This window comes from Anomaloglossus baeobatrachus, chromosome 2 (assembly GCF_048569485.1).
Source record: "Anomaloglossus baeobatrachus isolate aAnoBae1 chromosome 2, aAnoBae1.hap1, whole genome shotgun sequence".
In the NCBI taxonomy this organism is placed as follows: domain Eukaryota; kingdom Metazoa; phylum Chordata; class Amphibia; order Anura; family Aromobatidae; genus Anomaloglossus; species Anomaloglossus baeobatrachus.
The window spans coordinates 173,184,587-173,205,016 of NC_134354.1; the positions used below are offsets into that span (position 1 = coordinate 173,184,587).

The following is a 20,430-nucleotide window of genomic DNA, read 5'->3' on the forward strand; positions in this document are numbered from 1 at the left end:
TTAACGATATCGTAGCGTGTAAAGCCCCCTTTACACAATTATTTAGGCAAGACAAAGTGACTCAAGGTAAGGATGTCCTGCTGCATGGAAACCTCATGGGCAGCAATGATGCAGCATCTGGGCTGTAAACATTTTTCTGCTACCACAAATGAAACAATTATACATCAAGGACATAATTACACCTCCACACCAATCTGTAGAGCACGATAGGTCCAGTCACACATAACAAGATCGTTAACGAGATCATTACTACGTCACAGTTTCCAGATCATTGTTAAATCGTTGGTTAGATCGTTGGTGAGATGTCACACAGTCATTTTCCCAATGACTTTAGTAACGATGCAGCGACCTGTATAATGCTCTCGTTGGTCGTTGGGACCCTGTCACACAGCAGCTATGTAACGATTCTGACCTCGAATATGGGCGTAGTGTTTGACGCTGTAAGCCTCGTAGGCGTGCATATGCGTCGCCTTTTCCACACCCCTCCGCTCTGATTGGTGGCCAATACTGCGTTCTTATTAGGCGGCCGACCTAGAAGGCAACTTTGTATCGCTTCATTCTTGGTCCCTTTTTGAGCCTTGCTTTGAAGATAGAACCTGCAACTTCAGCTTCAATCCGAAAAGCAAGCAAGCAATCGGGAACAAAGTATGAATGAATCCGGGTGTAGTCGCAGGTTCTATCCTCAAAGCAATGCTCAAAAAGGAACAAAGCATGAAGCGATACCCAATCAGAATGCAGTACTGTTCTCAGCACCAACCAATCGGTGCAGAGGGGGTGCAGAAAAGGTAACGCAACTACACGCCTACGTGTCACACTTTAAGTTCTCATCTAGGTCGCTAACGAGACCGTTGGTAGGTGTCAAACATACAGATCCATCCTGCCCAGCAGGACTCCAACGAGCCAAAAATGGCCCAGGACATTCAGCAACGACCAACGATCTCACAGCAGGGGGCGGATCATTGGTACGTGTCAAACATAATGAGATCGCTGGTGAAGTCGTTGTTTCGTCACAGAAACTGTGACGTAGCAACGATGTCGTTAGCGATCTCGTTATGTGTGAAGTGGCCTTATTACTTCTTTTCATCTCTATGTGTCAGATAAACCCTCTACCCTTTCACATAATGATAAGCTTTGAGAATTTGCAGCCCCCTGATATACTCAGCATGAAAAAATGTTTGTTTTTGTGCCACCCAACCTTTACAACCCATGATTTTATATTTTCATCTCTGTTATGTCGTCGCAGCATAAATGTAACTTATTTCTGAATTGAATAACTAATCCAAGGAAATAACCTTGCTGCGTGATGAACACAATATAAAACCTAAAGCTTTTACAGCGGAAAATAGAAATCCAACTGCCTTTAACTGCAGAATTAAAATCACAAAGCACAGGCTTCTATTCCTGTTTTGATGCGCCTCTATTAGATGTTGCGGGGTAGTGGAGGAATGTGTCACAGTAATGCAGAGAGCTGTAATGATGTCAACTTGTTATTTACTTTCCAAATCTGAATGACTGAGCAAGGCGAAAGGAGAATCAATCAACCACAATGTGACCCTACAGGCGGAAAAAACAGCACTCCCACCAGCAAGCATGGGGGAAGGGAAGCACATGTAATCAGGGCAATGTTGCATCATGTACTTATGCTTGCTTTTTAAGCCTTTCTTAGTCTTTTTTTTGTAATTTGTTTTCTCCTTCCACAGTAATGTGTAAGGATCAAAGACAAAACGTGCTAACCCGTTAAGAACCAGACCGGGGCGGTACACAAAATCTGAGAATAAGACTTTTTTGGGGTCATTGATTAACATTTTTAGTGTAATCCATTCTGCTGATTCACAGTTATGGAGATGCTGTAAGTCCACTAATTTTACTATTTGTGTATCTAAAAAAAAAAAGATAATGTCACAAGGGTCACCGTGTGCTTTCATGCCATCACGGTCCCTTTAATTATTATGCATAGATATATTTTTAGCTATGTCTATTAAAATGTATATCTTATTATACGCTTATGTTTTACATGTTTTGTTATGCTGTGGTTGTCATATTTGTTATTTAATAAATACTACAATATAGCAATGTTTACCATATACTTTATATACGCCAAGAACTGTCTAAAATGTAACTATGTTGCCATTTATACCCATTGCACATACTAATAGACATACAGTGAGACATAAACACAGATCTATTCAGCATATTCCCCTCCCCCCATGGAAACCGATTGAAATCTCAATGCTCCAGGGCTGTACTTCTCCCCCTTTTTATTAGGGATCAGTGCAATTCTAATTGCCCATAGTTGGATTTTATACCTAGACGTTTGTTTTTACCCTCTCTCGGCTTGTTTTCTGTAAACATGAGGTGCCCACATAGGCAATATTTTAATAATTATCCTGTGTAATGAAAAGGAAGGAAATATTTTACGAAGGCGCTTGTTATTTTATCCCAAGTTCAGGTCAATTGGTGTTTTTCTTCTGTAGGTCATTCGCTCGGTGTCTTGGTTTCTGTGTGTGTGGATCTTTTTTTCCCCTGCCAGTCTCTCCCTCTCTCCTCTCTCTCTTCCCCCCCTCTTCTAGCTGCTGCTGCTGTGTCTGTGGGAGCTTCACTCACACACAAACACAGACTAACTAACTCTGCTAATGAACTAGTTAGCCGTGTATTCTCCTAGCCACAGCAAGAAAATAAATAGCCCAATCAGCCCATGACCAGACACAACAGTTCTAATAAAAACAAAACTTTCCACCGTCTTTGGAGACTTTTGGAGGATTTTTGACAATTATTTTCTTAGTTGATTTTTTTGTTTGGGGGGGGGATAACTCTGGTGGATTTACAAAACCAAGAGTGGTTGATATTTTGGTATGTGACCCCCAGGATCTACACGAGAAGAGTTATCATGCGGAGTTTATAGGAAGTCAATGGACTAGGAGTGCTGTTCCAGCAAGAAGTTGATCCAGCCTGCTTTTCGGAACTACAAAGCTGTCTCTTTTTAGACTACATCTAGAGTGAGGTAAGTCAGATTACCCATTGATTTATGTCGAGTTTATACCCCCTTCCCCTCCCCCAACTTCGAAGACCAGAGCTCAGTTTCCTTATACAGTATCGGCTTGTGTTGTAATAATAATACCTTATATATACATATATATATAGCGTCAACATATTCCGCAGTGCTTTCTTATGACTTTAGTCTGTATATGTGCTTTTGTCTGTTAAAAACAGAAAATAACTCCTAAGACATAGTAATGTTTTGGTCCTATGATCTGATCATTCGGTTGTGCTTCATAATTTATAATTTGGTTTCTACAGAAGTGATGGGGGATGGGCTATGCTGAGTATGGTAGTGCACTAGCCTATTCCTCCTGTATTTATTTTTGTAAGGAGGGTAAAAAAAAAAAACTGTAAAAATGCCAGGCATTCACATTGCAGATGGTGTGTATATGAGTGGAGTTTCCTCAAGCCCTGGAGTGGGGGGAGGGGAATCCCATTCATGGGCTGTGTGTTAGACAGCATTTGATCCCTTACGTCAAATGTCAGAATGTTCTACAATAGGATTTTTTTTTTTACTTCTGCTGCTTATAGTTGTTTTGGTTCAATGTTCCGGAAGCACCACCCTTGAATCAGGTCTTGTAATCAAATTTGTGTCGCAAATTGGTAGATCCCATTGCATGTTGCGTTCTTGTTATTTTCCTTGTAAAGAAGAAGTCAACTTGTTGAATACTTTGTTTGTTTTTAGATTTTTGTTCATTGATGTTTTCATGTGGTTTGGGATTGTTGATGTTTCCTTACTATTGGACAAGCTTAGAACTCTGTTTACAACATTTTACTTGAACACTGTTTTAAATCTTTGCCCATTGACCTCACCTAAACAAACTATATCACTTAATAGTGAAGAGAAAGGAATCTTTTTTTTCACATATATTGGGTACATTAGGCATTATTCATTCGTTTGTCGTAAATGCTGTAGCATAGCTACAAATGTTCACATTGGGGGTCATGTGATATTTTCACTGTCAATTTCTGAAAGGTTAAACTGGAAATAGATCAGTGCCAAATTTGTAAGCATCAACACTGACGCTTTAGAAACAGATGTGACAAAATAATAATAATAATAATTTTATTCATTTATATAGTGCTATTAATTCCACAGCGCTTTACATACATTGGCAATACTGTCCCCATTGGGGCACACAATCAAGAGTCCCTATCTGTATGTCTTTGGAGTGTGGGAGGAAACCGGAGAACCCGGAGGAAACCCACGCAAACACGGGGAGAACATACAAACTCCTTGCAGATAGTGTCCTTGGTGGGATTTGAACCCAGGACCCCAGCGCTGCAAGACTGCAGGCTAACCACTGAGCCACCGTGCCGCCCAGAAGTGATACTTTTCTAAATGAGGTCATAGATGAAAATGGCGCTCACTTGGAAATTATTACTAATCACCTCAAAAAATTCAGCAGGTGTATAGATTTTTTGTTATGACTGCAGAACGCTCATGCTACCTCACGACCTCTTTAGATGCAACACTCTAATCTTCAGGTCACAGTGTGTCATGGGGTGGTGAACCTGGTAGTCTGGCTGGTGGAGCAAACTGGCAAAGGGTGGTCGAGAAGCTACACCAAATCCAAGAAGTCAGGAAAACGAGCAGAAAAATCAGGCAAATGAGATGGTCAAGATACAGGCCAATGTCAAAACCAGGAGATCCAAAACAGTAGCAAAAATGTCAAGCAGGTGGAAAGGTCAAAATACAGGCTGAGGTCAAAACCAGGAGTTCCGAAACAGTAGCGAAAATGTCAAGCAGGTGGGAAGGTCAAAATACAGGCCAAATCAGCAGGAAACTACAAGCAGAATAAATGTTCACAGCATCTGTGGACCAGGTCAAAAAGAGCAGAAACTGGTAATGGGGAACAGGCATTCAGGCATCTTAAATATCGAAAAGCTTCACCCAACATCAATGGCAAGAATAATGTCAAAAGTAAACCATCAAGTTCCCTGTCAGTATAGTGTCAAAAATCCTAGAATCATACAAAACCATGTCCTTGGCAACAGAAGCGCAACACAGCCCGTTGATGGAGGCAGAAACAGAGATGGGACTTACCAAAACAGATGTTACACAGTGTATCCATAGTTCTACAGCATAAATATCAATATGCCCTCCTACATACATAATTATTATACAACCAACCAGATTTTCCCCCTGCCACTAAAGTTATTGCGATGTGATCATTTTAGTGGTAAATTATACCTGTAAAGAACCCAATAGAGCCAAGTTGCATGTACGTTACAATTAAGTCTAATAGGACAACTAGGGACATGCAACCAAAAATTCAACATGGATCATAATGGATCATGTGTTATTCATTGTAGCTGGTTGTAATGCAACCCGGTTGACAATCAGATGCAATGTCACAATTCTGCACTAAAATATTTGTGTCACAAGATATGTCAGTGTCTAATCCTAGTCTTAAGGCATAGAAATCAGCATGCCTCCTCAGTGGTTGAAATTACAATAGGTGGATCATTCTCTACCCAACATCACCTGATGGTTCAAAGTTGGGATGACCCCATAGATATCCTACTGTAGACTGATTCATCTGATATCATTGAGTTTGGCCATCTCCAGTCTAATTTGTAGTAGGACTTTCAACAAGAATTTACCGTTACTAAAGTGTTGTTACTATTTTTTCACTCAACTTTTACTTTTATTACTCGATTTCTTCCAACAGGTAAAATACAAATAACCCTAATATATGTAAACTCTTTGAACTATTTCTCTAACAGCGCTATAAAAATAAACAGAGGTGATACACTCAACCATTCCCAGCAGCTACCATTCCAAAACTTCCCGTTTTCCTTCTGGTTTCTCTTTCCTGATCCTTCCTTTCCCAACAAATAAGAAATCTCTGGAAATAGCCACTGAACTTATCACTGGTCAAAGGAAAACATGGCTCACCCATTGGCTGGCTAAGTCGGCATTTCCTGTGTTGAGATGGGACCAAAAACTAGAGACCAGTGGGAACTAGGTAAGCAATACAAGACTGTATGGGGATTGGCAAGGGTATCATAAGTGTATTACGTCTTTTTTTTTTTTTTTTAAACTAGTCCGACTTTTTTTAGAAATATTTTTTATCTTTTTATAGATGCAACAATGTCATTAACAATGTATTGAAAAGATCTCACACCATAAGTATTTATCACCTATCTACATGGATAGTTGATATTTTTTTGATTGCGGAGATTCTTACTAGAATGTATCTTCTTCACCTGTCTGACTGTCGTAAGGAAGCATATACTTTGAGTAGTTCTGACAGCTGTATTGGAAATCAAGCAAGTCGCAACCGCAAATTGTGGATGTGACTTACTCAGTGTGCCCGTCTGCATTGCGGATGGGTGCATCTGTTCCCTTTCCATTGCATGCATTATTCGTCTGTCCAATAGAACAAAGTTGTGCATGCTGCAATTTTTTTACATGCAGACCATTGGTTCACAAGGAAAATTGGCCATGTACACTGCCCAAGTGGTATAATGGGCTCATATGCAGTCCGTGGTGCACACAAACAGCACACTCATCAATATACGCTTGTATGAACGATCCATTATGGAAACTGTCAAGCATAATTTGTTTTAGCTTACCAAAAAGGCATGTCAGAAGACATCTCATTTATACACTAGACAAGAAAAATTAGAAATGGAAGAATTTTGTTTTTGCCACCATTTTTCATGAGCTGAACTCAAAGATCTAAGACTTCTTATGTGTACATAAAAAGCTTATTTCTAACAAATGTTGTTTACAAATTTGTCTTAATCTGTGTTAGTGATCACTTCTCTTCTGCTGAGATAATCCATCCACCTCACAGGTGTGGCATATTAAGATGCTGATTAGACAGTATGATTATTACCATCTCAGCAAAGCTCAACTTCATACTCATCATCCTCATCTGGGTCTCCACCGGACTGCAATTCGTTATTGCAACCTAGTTGAGTGGACAAATGCTCTCATTCTATGGTGTCTGGCACATTGGAGAGGTGTACTTTTCATGGATTAATCCGAGTTTTCACTATACAGGGGAGATGACAGACTGCATGTATAGCATCATGTTAGTGAGTGGTTTGCCGATGTCAGCATTGTGAATTGAGTGGCCCATAGTGGCAGTGGGGTTATGTTTTTGGTAGGCATTTGTCATGGATAAAAAACACAAGTGAATTTTATTAATGCCATTTTGAATGCACAGAGACACCATGATGAGATCCTGAGGCCCATTTCTGCGCTATTCATCCAAGACCATCACCTCATGTTGCAGCATGATAATGTAAGGCCCCATGTAGTAAGGATCTGTACTCAATTCCTGGAAACAGAAGCCATCCCAATTCTTGCATGGCCAGCATACTCACCAGACATGTCACCCATTGAGCATGTTTGGGATGCTTTAGATCCATATATACAACAGTGTGTTTAAGGTCCTGCCAATATCCAGCAACTTAACACAACCATTGAAGAGAAGTGGATCAACATTCCACAGGCAACAATCAACAACCAGATCAACTCTATGCAAAGGAGATGAGTTGCACTGCGTGAGGCAAATGGTGGTTACACCAGATACTGAGTGGTTTTCTGACCCTCCTCTCCACCCCTTCCCCCCAGACACCTCCTGTAAAGCTGCACATTTTAGTTTCTGGCCTTTAGTTCCAGCTAGCCTAAAGTACACCTGTGGAATAATCATGCTGTCTAATCAGCATTTTGATATGCCACATCTGTGAGGTGGATGGATTATCCCAGAAAAAGACAATTGCTTACTAACGGAGATTTACACAAATCTGTGAACAATATTTGAGAGAAAAAGGCCTTTCATGTACATAGAAAAGGAGATCAGCTCATGAAAAATGGGAGCAAAACCAAAAGTGTTGTATTTCTATTTCCAAACAAACAGCACAAAGGACTGGCACATGACTTATTCCTTCCAAAGACCTTACAAAGGACAAGTGGGCATTCATTTTGTGTGGAGACAAGATGATTCTGGCAGCTAAACAGGAAAGGGTTTTTTACAGTTAGAGCAGTAAGCGTATGGAATGCCCAAGTGCCAGAGGTAGTAATGGCAGACACTATAACAGCTTTTAAGGAAGGGCTGGATGCTCTTCTCACAACAGATGACACTATGGGTTACACATAAGCTAGCAATAGAAAATGTATAACTGGTGGAGAAAGGTTGAACTTGATGGACCTTTGTGGTTTTCAATCTGTGTAACTACGTAATTATGTAACTATATAGATTGGAATCCTAAAGGTGAGACATCCACTGATTTTTGTGCTATATTATGTGGTTTTTACAGAAATGTCTAGGATGTTTATTGTTATGTTGATGGGAAAAATATCATTGGCAAACACTACTCTGATTATACATAGTGATTTAGGTGTTTTCCACTTTGATTAATTAATATGATTGTAGTAATTAGTCAGCATTAATGTAAATGAGTTTTGCAACAACTGAAAGAATTTAATTTTGCCACTGACTTTGACCCTTGGCTCAGGCATCATCCTGTCCTGGCTGATGAAACTCTCGTAAAAAAGGTTGAGAAGCTAAAGATTAAGCTGTTCCTAATCCTATGAATTCTTTGTTTGGATATAGTTGTGGGAACCTTAAGGTGGTGTATGGTCAGCCGCAGACAACACAAACAAAACAACAGGCTATTCTGGGACTATTAGTAAGCACATTACAATGCTGCTTCCCACAGTCTTGTTTAGGAAAGGTCAGTTGAAAGGATTTTACTTAAGTTGACACACAAGGTGATGATTGGAGTGAGAATGTCTTATTTTACATGTAACAAATACAAATCTGATCTTCTTTATAGTAGTATTATATTTTTAACGATAGTATTTGTTTTACGCTTTAAAATGAGCCCTGAAATGTCCATAAATATGCATACTTAGTAATTTACCAGCGTGTTCCCCGATAATTCCATACACTGGGAAAGAACCTGGTCTGACTGTCTAACAAACTTACCACAAAGCATGGCGGTTGGCATTCATAGGCGGTTGAATTGACAAACCAGAGGTTCCTAAGCTGGTCCTAAAACTGGGGCAACTACACTTACCCTCACTCCGGGGGTACCTTTGAACGTAGGGAAGCCCGGATCCCCGACCTGGCCCTGTCTTCTGTGCAAGCCATGAAGCTACTCCCCCCCAAACTTAAGAGAGGTCCAGTAACACAGTAGAAAACCCCACAGAAAAGGCACAGACAAGGGAGAACAAAATCTAATACACACTGAACTCAGACACAAAGCAGAGACAATATGTGTACTGGGAATACAGAATAGGATAGGGAAAAACTTACAACAGGGGAATCAGCATGGATCAGCTGACAGGTTCCCTCCCTTTAATAAGTGGCATGCCCCATGAGCTTCAAATTGTATCATAGTTTTGACCTTACACACAAGTTCTGTTCTTCATAGAAAGAATCTCCAGTGCATCTGATGGTAAATACTTTGGGGTTTTTTTGTATTTGCATTCATGGAGAAATGAGAAATTATAACTTCTCCAGTTGTGGTTCACTATCTTATAATCTAGACAGAAATTATTCGATTAAATGGATTGTCCTCTACTTGAAAAACCTCTTCTCAATCACTATATGTCCCCCATGTAAGATAATAACAGCCTTTACTTCCCTCCAGTGCTCGCTCTATTCCAGCAGTGTGTTCTCTTGGTCTCCCAGGGCTCACGTTACACATTGTTATGTCACAATAGCCTTGTAGCCAATCAGCAGCTGCTTCAATTTAATTTTCTTCTCATGACACTGACACCTAGAATAAAGTGAGAACTGCTTTTGTCTGACCTTTTCCAGTTGTCAATTTTCTCTGAAGGAAGTGAGAGTGAAGGGCCCTCTGATTGGCTGCAAGATTTTTGTGACATAACAATGTCAAGCAATCCCTAGGAGACAAAGCACCACCATCGCTGGAATGGCGCCCACACTGGAGGAAAGTATAGCTGCTATTATTTTACCAAGGGAAATATAGTGGTTGAAAAGGTATTGCTCAAGTAGTGAACAAACCCTTTAATTACAAAATAATAGAAGATTGCTATTTATCTAATGCCCTATAAAGATTAAGATTTTTTTACAGGCATATTCTCATGAGCGAAGCTCTACAGCTAGCCAATAATTTGAATTAAAGATGCAAAAATATTCTCATAAGAAAATAATTCAGATCACAACATTTTTTTCAACAAATCTATATGTAAATATACCTTAAAGCTGAACTAGTTGAGAATATGTAATGATTATCTATTATGTATTAGTTTTCAGTAACTTGGAAACTGCTCACTTGTTTGGCAGTGTGCAGTCTCCTAAAACATTTACAACAAAAGGAGGTTTATGCTAAGTAATCACGAGATTAATAACATGGAAAGCAATTTGGAACCAAATATAGTTTTGCTGGAATTATGATGTTAGCTAGGGGTGCAGATGTAATAGTTGCACCTTGGCTCTGGTTCCCAAAGTACTCTCTATATGATAGGTGGTGGGCCTGTTAGGAGTCCCGTTAAGCAGAATATTATTATAAAATGGAATAGTAGAGTAATGTCCTGTTATTTTGATGTCTATTTGAACCCTGTGTTAAGGCCCATTTACACACAACGAAATCGCTAACGAGATATCATCGGAGTCACGGTGTTCATGACGCACATCAGGCGTCGTTAGCAACGTCATTGTGTGTAACAGCTCCGAGCGAGTGCTAACGATCAAAAATACTGACCTAATCGTTGATCGTTGACACATCGTTCATTTTCAAAATCTCGTTGGTCGTTGTGGACCTAGGTTGTTTGTCGTTCCTGAGGCAGCACACATCGCTACGTGTGACACACCAGGAACGACGAACAACAGCTTACCTGCGTCCTCCGGCAATGAGGTGGGCATGTCTTTCCTTCAGCTGCTCTCCGCCCCTCCGTTTCTATTGGCCGCCTGCCGTGTGACGTCGCTGTGACGCCGTACGAACCTCCCCCTTAGAAAAGAGGCAGTTCCGCAGCGACATCGCTAGGCAGGTAATTATGTGTGATGGGGACTAATGATATTATACACCACGGGCAGCGATTTGCCCGTGATGCACAAACGATGGGGGCGGGTGCGATCGGCAGCGACATCGCTAGCGATGTTGCTGTGTGTAAATGGGCCTTTACTTTTATCTTAAACTTTCTGATTAAACTCCCCAATACACATTTTGATAGCTGTGAGCAAAACATTTGTTCAGCCGACAGCTATTGCTTACGAATTCTCCATTTACAGGAATGTTCGGCCAATACAACCTGTATTCTCTATGGGATAGCTGCATGCAGACTCCCTTGGAGGTGGCCTATCTCCTAGAAAGCAAAAAGATCAGTTGTTGGAAATCCAACATGCGGATCCCCCTCTCTCCTAACATTATTTGCCAGTGGAGAGTTGGAAGACCCCCATAAACATTTGGCTACTTGTCTCATTTCCACAGTTAACTAGGGATTTATAATGCCTGCTTTCCTATACTGTCACTCTTCCTCCACCTGGCACGTATACCGACGTACTCAATGTCATGGATGTCCTCCATGTTTCCCTGTTCATTCTCCAGTCTCCACGCAAGCCATTAGGGTGCAGGTGTACTTCACGTCTATGAAAGGGTCAGCGCACACACATATAGAATATGGGTACCGGTTTTGGGCTCCACATTTTCGAAAGAATTTTCAGAAATTTTAGTCAGTTCAAAGGTGGGCAACTTGATTATTACAAGGGGTGGAAATCATATGATAAGAGATTGTAAATTTTTGGCTTGTTTAGCTTAGAAAAAAATATCTCAGAGGAGATTTCATTTATATGTATAAATACATGTGTGGTCAACACAAAGGACTGGCATATGACTTATTCCCTCAAAAGACCATAAAGAGAGCCAGGGGACATTCATTACGTGTGATAAAAAAGATGATTCTGGCAGCTCACTAGGAAAGGGTTCTTTACAGTTAGACTGTGGAGTGCTTTACTGGAAGAGGTAGTAATGGCAGACATTATAACAGCTTTTAAAAAAAAGGGCTGGATGATTTCCTCAGTACATATAACTAGAGTTGAGCGAGTACCTAACTATTCGCACTCGCTATACTCATAACGAGTACTGTCTAATACTCACGTATTCATTCCGAATAGCATGTGCAATCTAAGTCAATTGGGAAAAACTTCCAAAGTAACAAGTAACCTGAATGCCACACTATTCGTGCAAGTAGCAAACAGTGCAGAATTCCAGTTACTAGTTACTTTGCGAGTTTTCCCCATTGACTTTCATTGCACACGCTATTCAGAATGAATACGCGAGTAGTAGACAGTAGTTATGAGAATAACGAGTACGAATAGTTAGGTAATCGCGCAACTCTACATATAACATTATGAGTTATAGATAATATAGTGACAAAAATGTATGATTAGTGGAGAAAGGTTGAACTTGATGGACCTACCACTTTTTTCAACCTACGTAACTATGTCACTTATCTCTAATCTCTATTGTCTACTAAAGATCTCATTGTTGACGTGTGTGTGAGCCCGGCTTTATGTTTTTCTTACAGAACTAGTATAATGCTCTGCTTTGTGTGCTGGAATTGGTTTCATGTTTGTGGTTACTGCTTGTTTTCACTAAATATTGTTATACCGCCCACTGCAGCCACAGTCTGTATTTTGGGTCCTTTAGCATTTGCTTCCTGTGTACAGTATTTCTGTTTTCCAGTATTATTTACCAGTAGACAGAACAGATTTTACTTTCTAGCAAAATGCAGATTTAAATAGAACATTTACATCCTGTCTTTATTATTACAACATTTTTACATTTCCCCAGGTCAGTGTAATTATAAGCCCATCATCCAGAATGCTTTATATTAAACATTATATGTGGGTGTCAAGCCTGCATCCGGTGCATGGTTACTCATTTTGTGGATTGGAAGAAGAAAAATAATGTTTTTCTGAAATTACTGAATTGCTGTTTTAGATTCTTTTCAATTTGCTCCTAATAGAAGTTGCAGCTACATAGACAGTGTCAATTTTTTACCCTGTACAAACATGTCTGTTTCAATAAATACTGGTATTGTTCATAAAACAACAAATCTGGATTATATTTTCTTACATCTCAGTATTGTGTCATTCCTCAGAAATAGGTGTTATCAGTTAGGGTATGTCCCTGCACAGTCTGCACTGTTATCACTGATTGCACTGTGTCAGACTATGGAAGGACACACCCTAACTAGTAACACTTACTTGCCAATTTATTCATACGCATGCAAGATCAATAATAGCTTAAATTTGAGCCTCTCTATTGTTCCTACCACAACCCAGAGAGGGATGGAGGTGCCATGGGCCAACTAGTAACATTGACTCTGGTGGATTACTGTAATATTATATTAGGCTGCTTTCACACTACGTTTTGTTAACATGCGTCATGAATGTTTTTTTGCTGTAAAAGTGGATCCTGTTTTTACAAAGAAAAACGCATGCAAACGCATGTGTTATTTTGCAGGATCCTACCACTTGAAGTTTATGGGCGGGCATTGAAGTCATGTGATCGGGAGTGAGGGGAACTGAACGTGATAGACTGGGAGCCGGCATCTGACAGCTGCAGAGGCTGGTAACCAAGGTAAACATCGGGTAACTAAGCGAAGTGCTTTGCTTGGATACCCGATATTTACCTTGGTTACGATCGTCCGTAGCTGCTAGGAGCCAGGCTGCCTGCTCCCTGCACACGTAACCAAGGTAAACATTGGGTAACTAAGCGAAGCGCTTTGCTTGGTTACCCGATATTTACCTTGGTTACGAGCGTCCGCCGCTCTCAGGCGGGGGAGAGAGAGAGGAGAGAGAGGGAGGGGGAGAGAGGGAGGGGGAGAGAGAGACTGATCATGACAGGCTGGTTTCTGGGCATGCTCAGTAGAGCAAGCAAGATCCTGTCTATCAGCATGCCAGCGTTCACATGCATTTGCATGCAGTATAGTCAGGATCCAGTGAAAAACAGTATTTGGACGCAGCTCAAAAACGCTACAAGTAGCATTTTTGAAAAAAGTAAAAAAAACTGCAAGTCGCTGGATCCTCACTATAACGCACGCAAATGCATGTGAACGCATGTTGACGTGAGTCCATTGCAAATGCATTGAAATGAAAATGCATTTGCACTGGATCCGTTTTTGCGTTAAAAAAAGTTCATGACGCATGTTAAAAAAAGTAGTGTGAAAGCAGCCTTACATTCATTCACAATTTTTACTTTTTTAAATGAATGATGAGATGCTGCCTTTGTCTGTACATAGTTAACAGAATTTATAGTGGTAAATACTGCTCATTAAAGTGGTAAGTAGCCCATTTCTACACAGTGGCCCACCTGCGAATACACCTGTTCCCCTGTGGGCCAGTCCAAGCCTTATACTTATATAATCATGTTCACAAAACACTGAAAATAAAAGAGAGCTAGAATTTTGTATTTACCTTAAATCTTTGTTGGATTCTCCAATAACAAGAACATCTCCCAACATATACAGACCCTTGCAGCATATGAAAAAATATGGCATAAGTGAATGATAATTGACAAAGTGATACAAGTATGGAAATGGAATTAGACCATTATACATGCACATATTTCTAAATAAATATAAATATTTCTAAAGGTACTATTGACTAGAGTTGAGCGCGGTTCGTGGTTCGTGGTTCTCCAGTTCGCGGCTCGAGTGATTTTTGGGCTGTTCGAGATCGAACTAGAACTCGAGCTTTTTGCTAAAAGCTCGATAGTTCTAGATACGTTCGAGAACGGTTCTAGCAGCAAAAAGCAGGGCTTTTTACAGCTACAGTGAGCAGGAGCCATCGCTGGCAGCCTGCCACAAGCTGGTAACCAAGATAAACATCGGGTATCCAAGCAAAGCGCTTTGGTTAGTAACCCGATGTTTATCTTAGTTACGTGCAGGAAGCCCACACTTTCCCGCTCAGCTCGCTCCACCCCCTCCTGCCCGCAGCATGTACACATACACACACATACACAAACACACACACACACATCCACATCATCCCCCCCCCCCCCCCGCCCGCCCGCCCGCCCGCCCGCTCGCTCGCTCGCTCGGCTTACCTGCGGTGATGAAGTCCCGCCATCCCGACCTCAGCGCTGTCACTGTCCTCCATGGCCGCCGCTTGTCACATCACCTATCGCTTCCGACCCGAGACTGACTAGCGGTGACGTCACGGACCTCTCGCGATACTTGGTGTGAAGGCGCCGGGCGGTCATTGAGCTCAGTGACAGGGGCTGTCAGTGTGCTGGAGATCAGCGCAGGTAATGTACCTCACTGACAGCAGCACTTGTCACCCCCCTGCAGTGACCTGGGCTGACCCATTGATGTTAGCTCAGGTCACTGCACTGCTCTCCCAGCCAATGGGGAACATCCTGCTCTTCATTGACTGGGACAGTGTGCATCGTCATGGCAACCCCTTGGATTACACCAGACCTGGATTTGTTTTTCAATCTAATAAATTGGTTAAAGAGGGAATGTTTTGGGGAGTGTTTTTTCAAATAAAAATGTGTTTGTCGTGTATTTTTTTTTTATTACTGACTGGGTTGGTGATGTCGGGTATCTGATAGACGCCTGACCTCACCAACCCCAGGGCTTGATGCCAGGTGACATTACACATCTGGTATTAACCCCAAATATTACCCCGTTTGCCACCGCACCAGGGCGCGGGATGAGCTGGGGCGAAGCACCAGGATTGGCGCATCTAATGGATGCGCCACTTCTGGGGCGGCTGCGGCCTGCTATTTTTAGGCTGGGGAGATTCCAATAACCATGGACCTCCCTAGTCTGAGAATATCAGGCCCCAGCTGTCTGCTTTACCTTGGCTGGTGATCCAATTTTGGGGGACCCCTACGTGTTTTTTTTTTCAATTATTTATTTAATTTAAAATAACAGCGTGGGGTGCCCTCAGTTTTGGATTACCAGCCAAGGTGAGGTTGCCAGCTGTGGTCTGCAGGCTGCAGCCGTCTGCTTTACCCTAGCTGGCTACAAAACTAGGGGGAACCCTATGTCATTTTTTTTTCATTTTTTTGGCTAAATACAAAGCTAAGCACCCCTTAGTGCCACATGAAAGGTACCAAAGGGTGTTCCACTTTTTCTCCATTTTTTTCTCCACTTTCTCTCCACTTTTTCTCCACTTTTTCTCCATTTTTTTCTCCACTTTCTCCACTTTTTCTCCACTTTTTTCTCCACTTTTTCTCCTCTTATGCTCCACTTTTTCTCCTCTTAATCTCCACTTTTTCTCCACTTTTTCTCCACTTTTTCTCCACTTTTTTCTCCACTTTTTCTCCTCTTATGCTCCACTTTTTCTCCACTTTTTCTCCACTTTTTCTCCACTTTTTATCCACTTTTTATCCTCTTAATCTCCACTTTTTCTCCTCTTATGATCCACTTTTTCTCCACTTTTTCTCCACTTTTTCTCCACGTTTTCTCCACTTTTTTCTCCACTTTTTCTCCTCCTATGCTCCACTTTTTCTCCACTTTTTCTCCACTTTTTCTCCACTTTTTCTCCACGTTTTCTCCACGTTTTCTCCACGTTTTCTCCACTTTTTTCTCCACTTTTTCTCCTCTTATGCTCCACTTTTTCTCCACTTTTTCTCCACTTTTTCTCCTCTTAATCTCCACTTTTTCTCCACTTTTTCTCCACTTTTTCTCCACTTTTTCTCCACTTTTTCTCCACTTTTTTCTCCACTTTTTCTCCACTTTTTCTCCACTTTTTCTCCACTTTTTCTCCTCTTATGCTCCACTTTTTCTCCACTTTTTCTCCACTTTTTCTCCACTTTTTCTCCACTTTTTCTCCACTTTTTTCTCCACTTTTTCTCCACTTTTTCTCCTCTTATGCTCCACTTTTTCTCCACTTTTTCTCCACTTTTTCTCCACGTTTTCTCCACGTTTTCTCCACTTTTTTCTCCACTTTTTCTCCTCTTATGCTCCACTTTTTCTCCACTTTTTCTCCACTTTTTCTCCTCTTAATCTCCACTTTTTCTCCACTTTTTCTCCACTTTTTCTACACTTTTTCTCCACTTTTTCTCCACTTTTTTCTCCACTTTTTCTCCACTTTTTCTCCTCTTATGCTCCACTTTTTCTCCACTTTTTCTCCACTTTTTCTCCTCTTATGCTCCACTTTTTCTCCACTTTTTCTCCACTTTTTCTCCTCTTATGCTCCACTTTTTCTCCACTTTTTCTCCACTTTTTTCTCCACTTTTTCTCCTCTTATGCTCCACTTTTTCTCCACTTTTTCTCCACTTTTTCTCCACTTTTTCTCCTCTTATGCTCCACTTTTTCTCCACTTTTTCTCCACTTTTTCTCCATTTTTTTCTCCACTTATTCTCCACTTTTTCTCCACTTTTTCTCCACTTTTTCTCCTCTTATTCTCCACTTTTTCTCCACTTTTTCTCCACTTTTTCTCCATTTTTTTCTCCACTTTCTCCACTTTTTCTCCACTTTTTTCTCCACTTTTTCTCCTCTTATGCTCCACTTTTTCTCCTCTTAATCTCCACTTTTTCTCCTCTTAATCTCCACTTTTTCTCCACTTTTTCTCCACTTTTTCTCCACTTTTTCTCCACTTTTTTCTCCACTTTTTCTCCACTTTTTCTCCACTTTTTCTCCACTTTTTCTCCACTTTTTCTCCTCTTATGCTCCACTTTTTCTCCACTTTTTCTCCACTTTTTCTCCATTTTTTTCTCCACTTATTCTCCACTTTTTCTCCACTTTTTCTCCACTTTTTCTCCTCTTATTCTCCACTTTTTCTCCACTTTTTCTCCACTTTTTCTCCACTTTTTCTCCACTTTTTCTCCACTTTTTTCTCCACTTTTTCTCCACTTTTTCTCCTCTTATGCTCCACTTTTTCTCCACTTTTTCTCCACTTTTTCTCCACGTTTTCTCCACGTTTTCTCCACTTTTTTCTCCACTTTTTCTCCTCTTATGCTCCACTTTTTCTCCACTTTTTCTCCTCTTAATCTCCACTTTTTCTCCACTTTTTCTCCACTTTTTCTCCACTTTTTCTCCACTTTTTCTCCACTTTTTTCTCCACTTTTTCTCCACTTTTTCTCCTCTTATGCTCCACTTTTTCTCCACTTTTTCTCCACTTTTTCTCCTCTTATGCTCCACTTTTTCTCCACTTTTTCTCCACTTTTTCTCCTCTTATGCTCCACTTTTTCTCCACTTTTTCTCCACTTTTTTCTCCACTTTTTCTCCTCTTATGCTCCACTTTTTCTCCACTTTTTCTCCACTTTTTCTCCACTTTTTCTCCTCTTATGCTCCACTTTTTCTCCACTTTTTCTCCACTTTTTCTCCACTTTTTCTCCATTTTTTTCTCCACTTATTCTCCACTTTTTCTCCTCTTATTCTCCACTTTTTCTCCACTTTTTCTCCACTTTTTCTCCTCTTATTCTCCACTTTTTCTCCACTTTTTCTCCACTTTTTCTCCATTTTTTTCTCCACTTTCTCCACTTTTTCTCCCCTTATTTCTCCACTTTTTCTCCTCTTATGCTCCACTTTTTCTCCTCTTAATCTCCACTTTTTCTCCACTTTTTCTCTACTTTTTCTCCACTTTTTTCTCCACTTTTTCTCCTCTTATGCTCAACTTTTTCTCCACTTTTTCTCCACTTTTTCTCCACTTTTTCTCCACTTTTTCTCCTCTTAATCTCCACTTTTTCTCCTCTTATGCTCCACTTTTTCTCCACTTTTTCTCCACGTTTTCTCCACTTTTTTCTCCACTTTTTCTCCTCCTATGCTCCACTTTTTCTCCACTTTTTCTCCACTTTTTCTCCACTTTTTCTCCACTTTTTCTCCACGTTTTCTCCACGTTTTCTCCACTTTTTTCTCCACTTTTTCTCCTCTTATGCTCCACTTTTTCTCCACTTTTTCTCCACTTTTTCTCCTCTTAATCTCCACTTTTTCTCCACTTTTTCTCCACTTTTTCTCCTCTTATGCTCCACTTTTTCTCCACTTTTTCTCCACTTTTTCTCCACTTTTTCTCCTCTTATGCTCCACTTTTTCTCCACTTTTTCTCCACTTTTTCTCCACTTTTTCTCCACTTTTTCTCCACTTTTTTCTCCACTTTTTCTCCACTTTTTCTCCTCTTATGCTCCACTTTTTCTCCACTTTTTCTCCACTTTTTCTCCACGTTTTCTCCACGTTTTCTCCACTTTTTTCTCCACTTTTTCTCCTCTTATGCTCCACTTTTTCTCCACTTTTTCTCCTCTTAATCTCCACTTTTTCTCCACTTTTTCTCCACTTTTTCTCCACTTTTTCTCCACTTTTTTCTCCACTTTTTCTCCACTTTTTCTCCTCTTATGCTCCACTTTTTCTCCACTTTTTCTCCACTTTTTCTCCTCTTATGCTCCACTTTTTCTCCACTTTTTCTCCACTTTTTCTCCTCTTATGCTCCACTTTTTCTCCACTTTTTCTCCACTTTTTTCTCCACTTTTTCTCCTTTTATGCTCCACTTTTTCTCCACTTTTTCTCCACTTTTTCTCCACTTTTTCTCCTCTTATGCTCCACTTTTTCTCCACTTTTTCTCCACTTTTTCTCCATTTTTTTCTCCACTTATTCTCCACTTTTTCTCCTCTTATTCTCCACTTTTTCTCCACTTTTTCTCCACTTTTTCTCCTCTTATTCTCCACTTTTTCTCCACTTTTTCTCCACTTTTTCTCCATTTTTTTCTCCACTTTCTCCACTTTTTCTCCACTTTTTTCTCCACTTTTTCTCCTCTTATGCTCCACTTTTTCTCCTCTTAATCTCCACTTTTTCTCCACTTTTTCTCCACTTTTTCTCCACTTTTTTCTCCACTTTTTCTCCTCTTATGCTCCACTTTTTCTCCACTTTTTCTCCACTTTTTCTCCTCTTAATCTCCACTTTTTCTCCTCTTATGCTCCACTTTTTCTCCACTTTTTCTCCACTTTTTCTCCACGTTTTCTCCACTTTTTTCTCCACTTTTTCTCCTCCTATGCTCCACTTTTTCTCCACTTTTTCTCCACTTTTTCTCCACTTTTTCTCCACTTTTTCCTCCACGTTTTCTCCACGTTTTCTCCACTTTTTTCTCCACTTTTTCTCCTCTTATGCTCCACTTTTTCTCCACTTTTTCTCCACTTTTTCTCCTCTTAATCTCCACTTTTTCTCCACTTTTTCTCCACTTTTTCTCCACTTTTTCTCCACTTTTTCTCCACTTTTTCTCCACTTTTTTCTCCACTTTTTCTCCACTTTTTCTCCTCTTATGCTCCACTTTTTCTCCACTTTTTCTCCACTTTTTCTCCTCTTATGCTCCACTTTTTCTCCACTTTTTCTCCACTTTTTTCTCCACTTTTTCTCCTCTTATGCTCCACTTTTTCTCCACTTTTTCTCCACTTTTTCTCCACTTATGCTCCACTTTTTCTCCACTTTTTCTCCACTTTTTTCTCCACTTTTTCTCCTCT

At 40.4% G+C, this 20,430-nt stretch overlaps 1 protein-coding gene across 3 annotated transcripts in view; it reads left to right on the top strand.

The window, feature by feature from the left end:
• Window positions 1-1,489: 1,489 nt before the first annotated feature.
• The window catches only part of TBL1X (transducin beta like 1 X-linked), a 478,333-nt gene continuing 459,392 nt past the window's right edge, over window positions 1,490-20,430 (top strand). For 2 of the 3 annotated variants that reach the window (XM_075335487.1, XM_075335485.1), the window contains exons 1-2: window positions 1,490-1,849; window positions 2,866-3,001. The gene's annotated coding sequence lies outside the window, so the exon portion shown is untranslated. The remainder of the gene's footprint in view (window positions 1,850-2,865; window positions 3,002-20,430) is intronic. The other variant, XM_075335486.1, reaches the window with a different exon arrangement.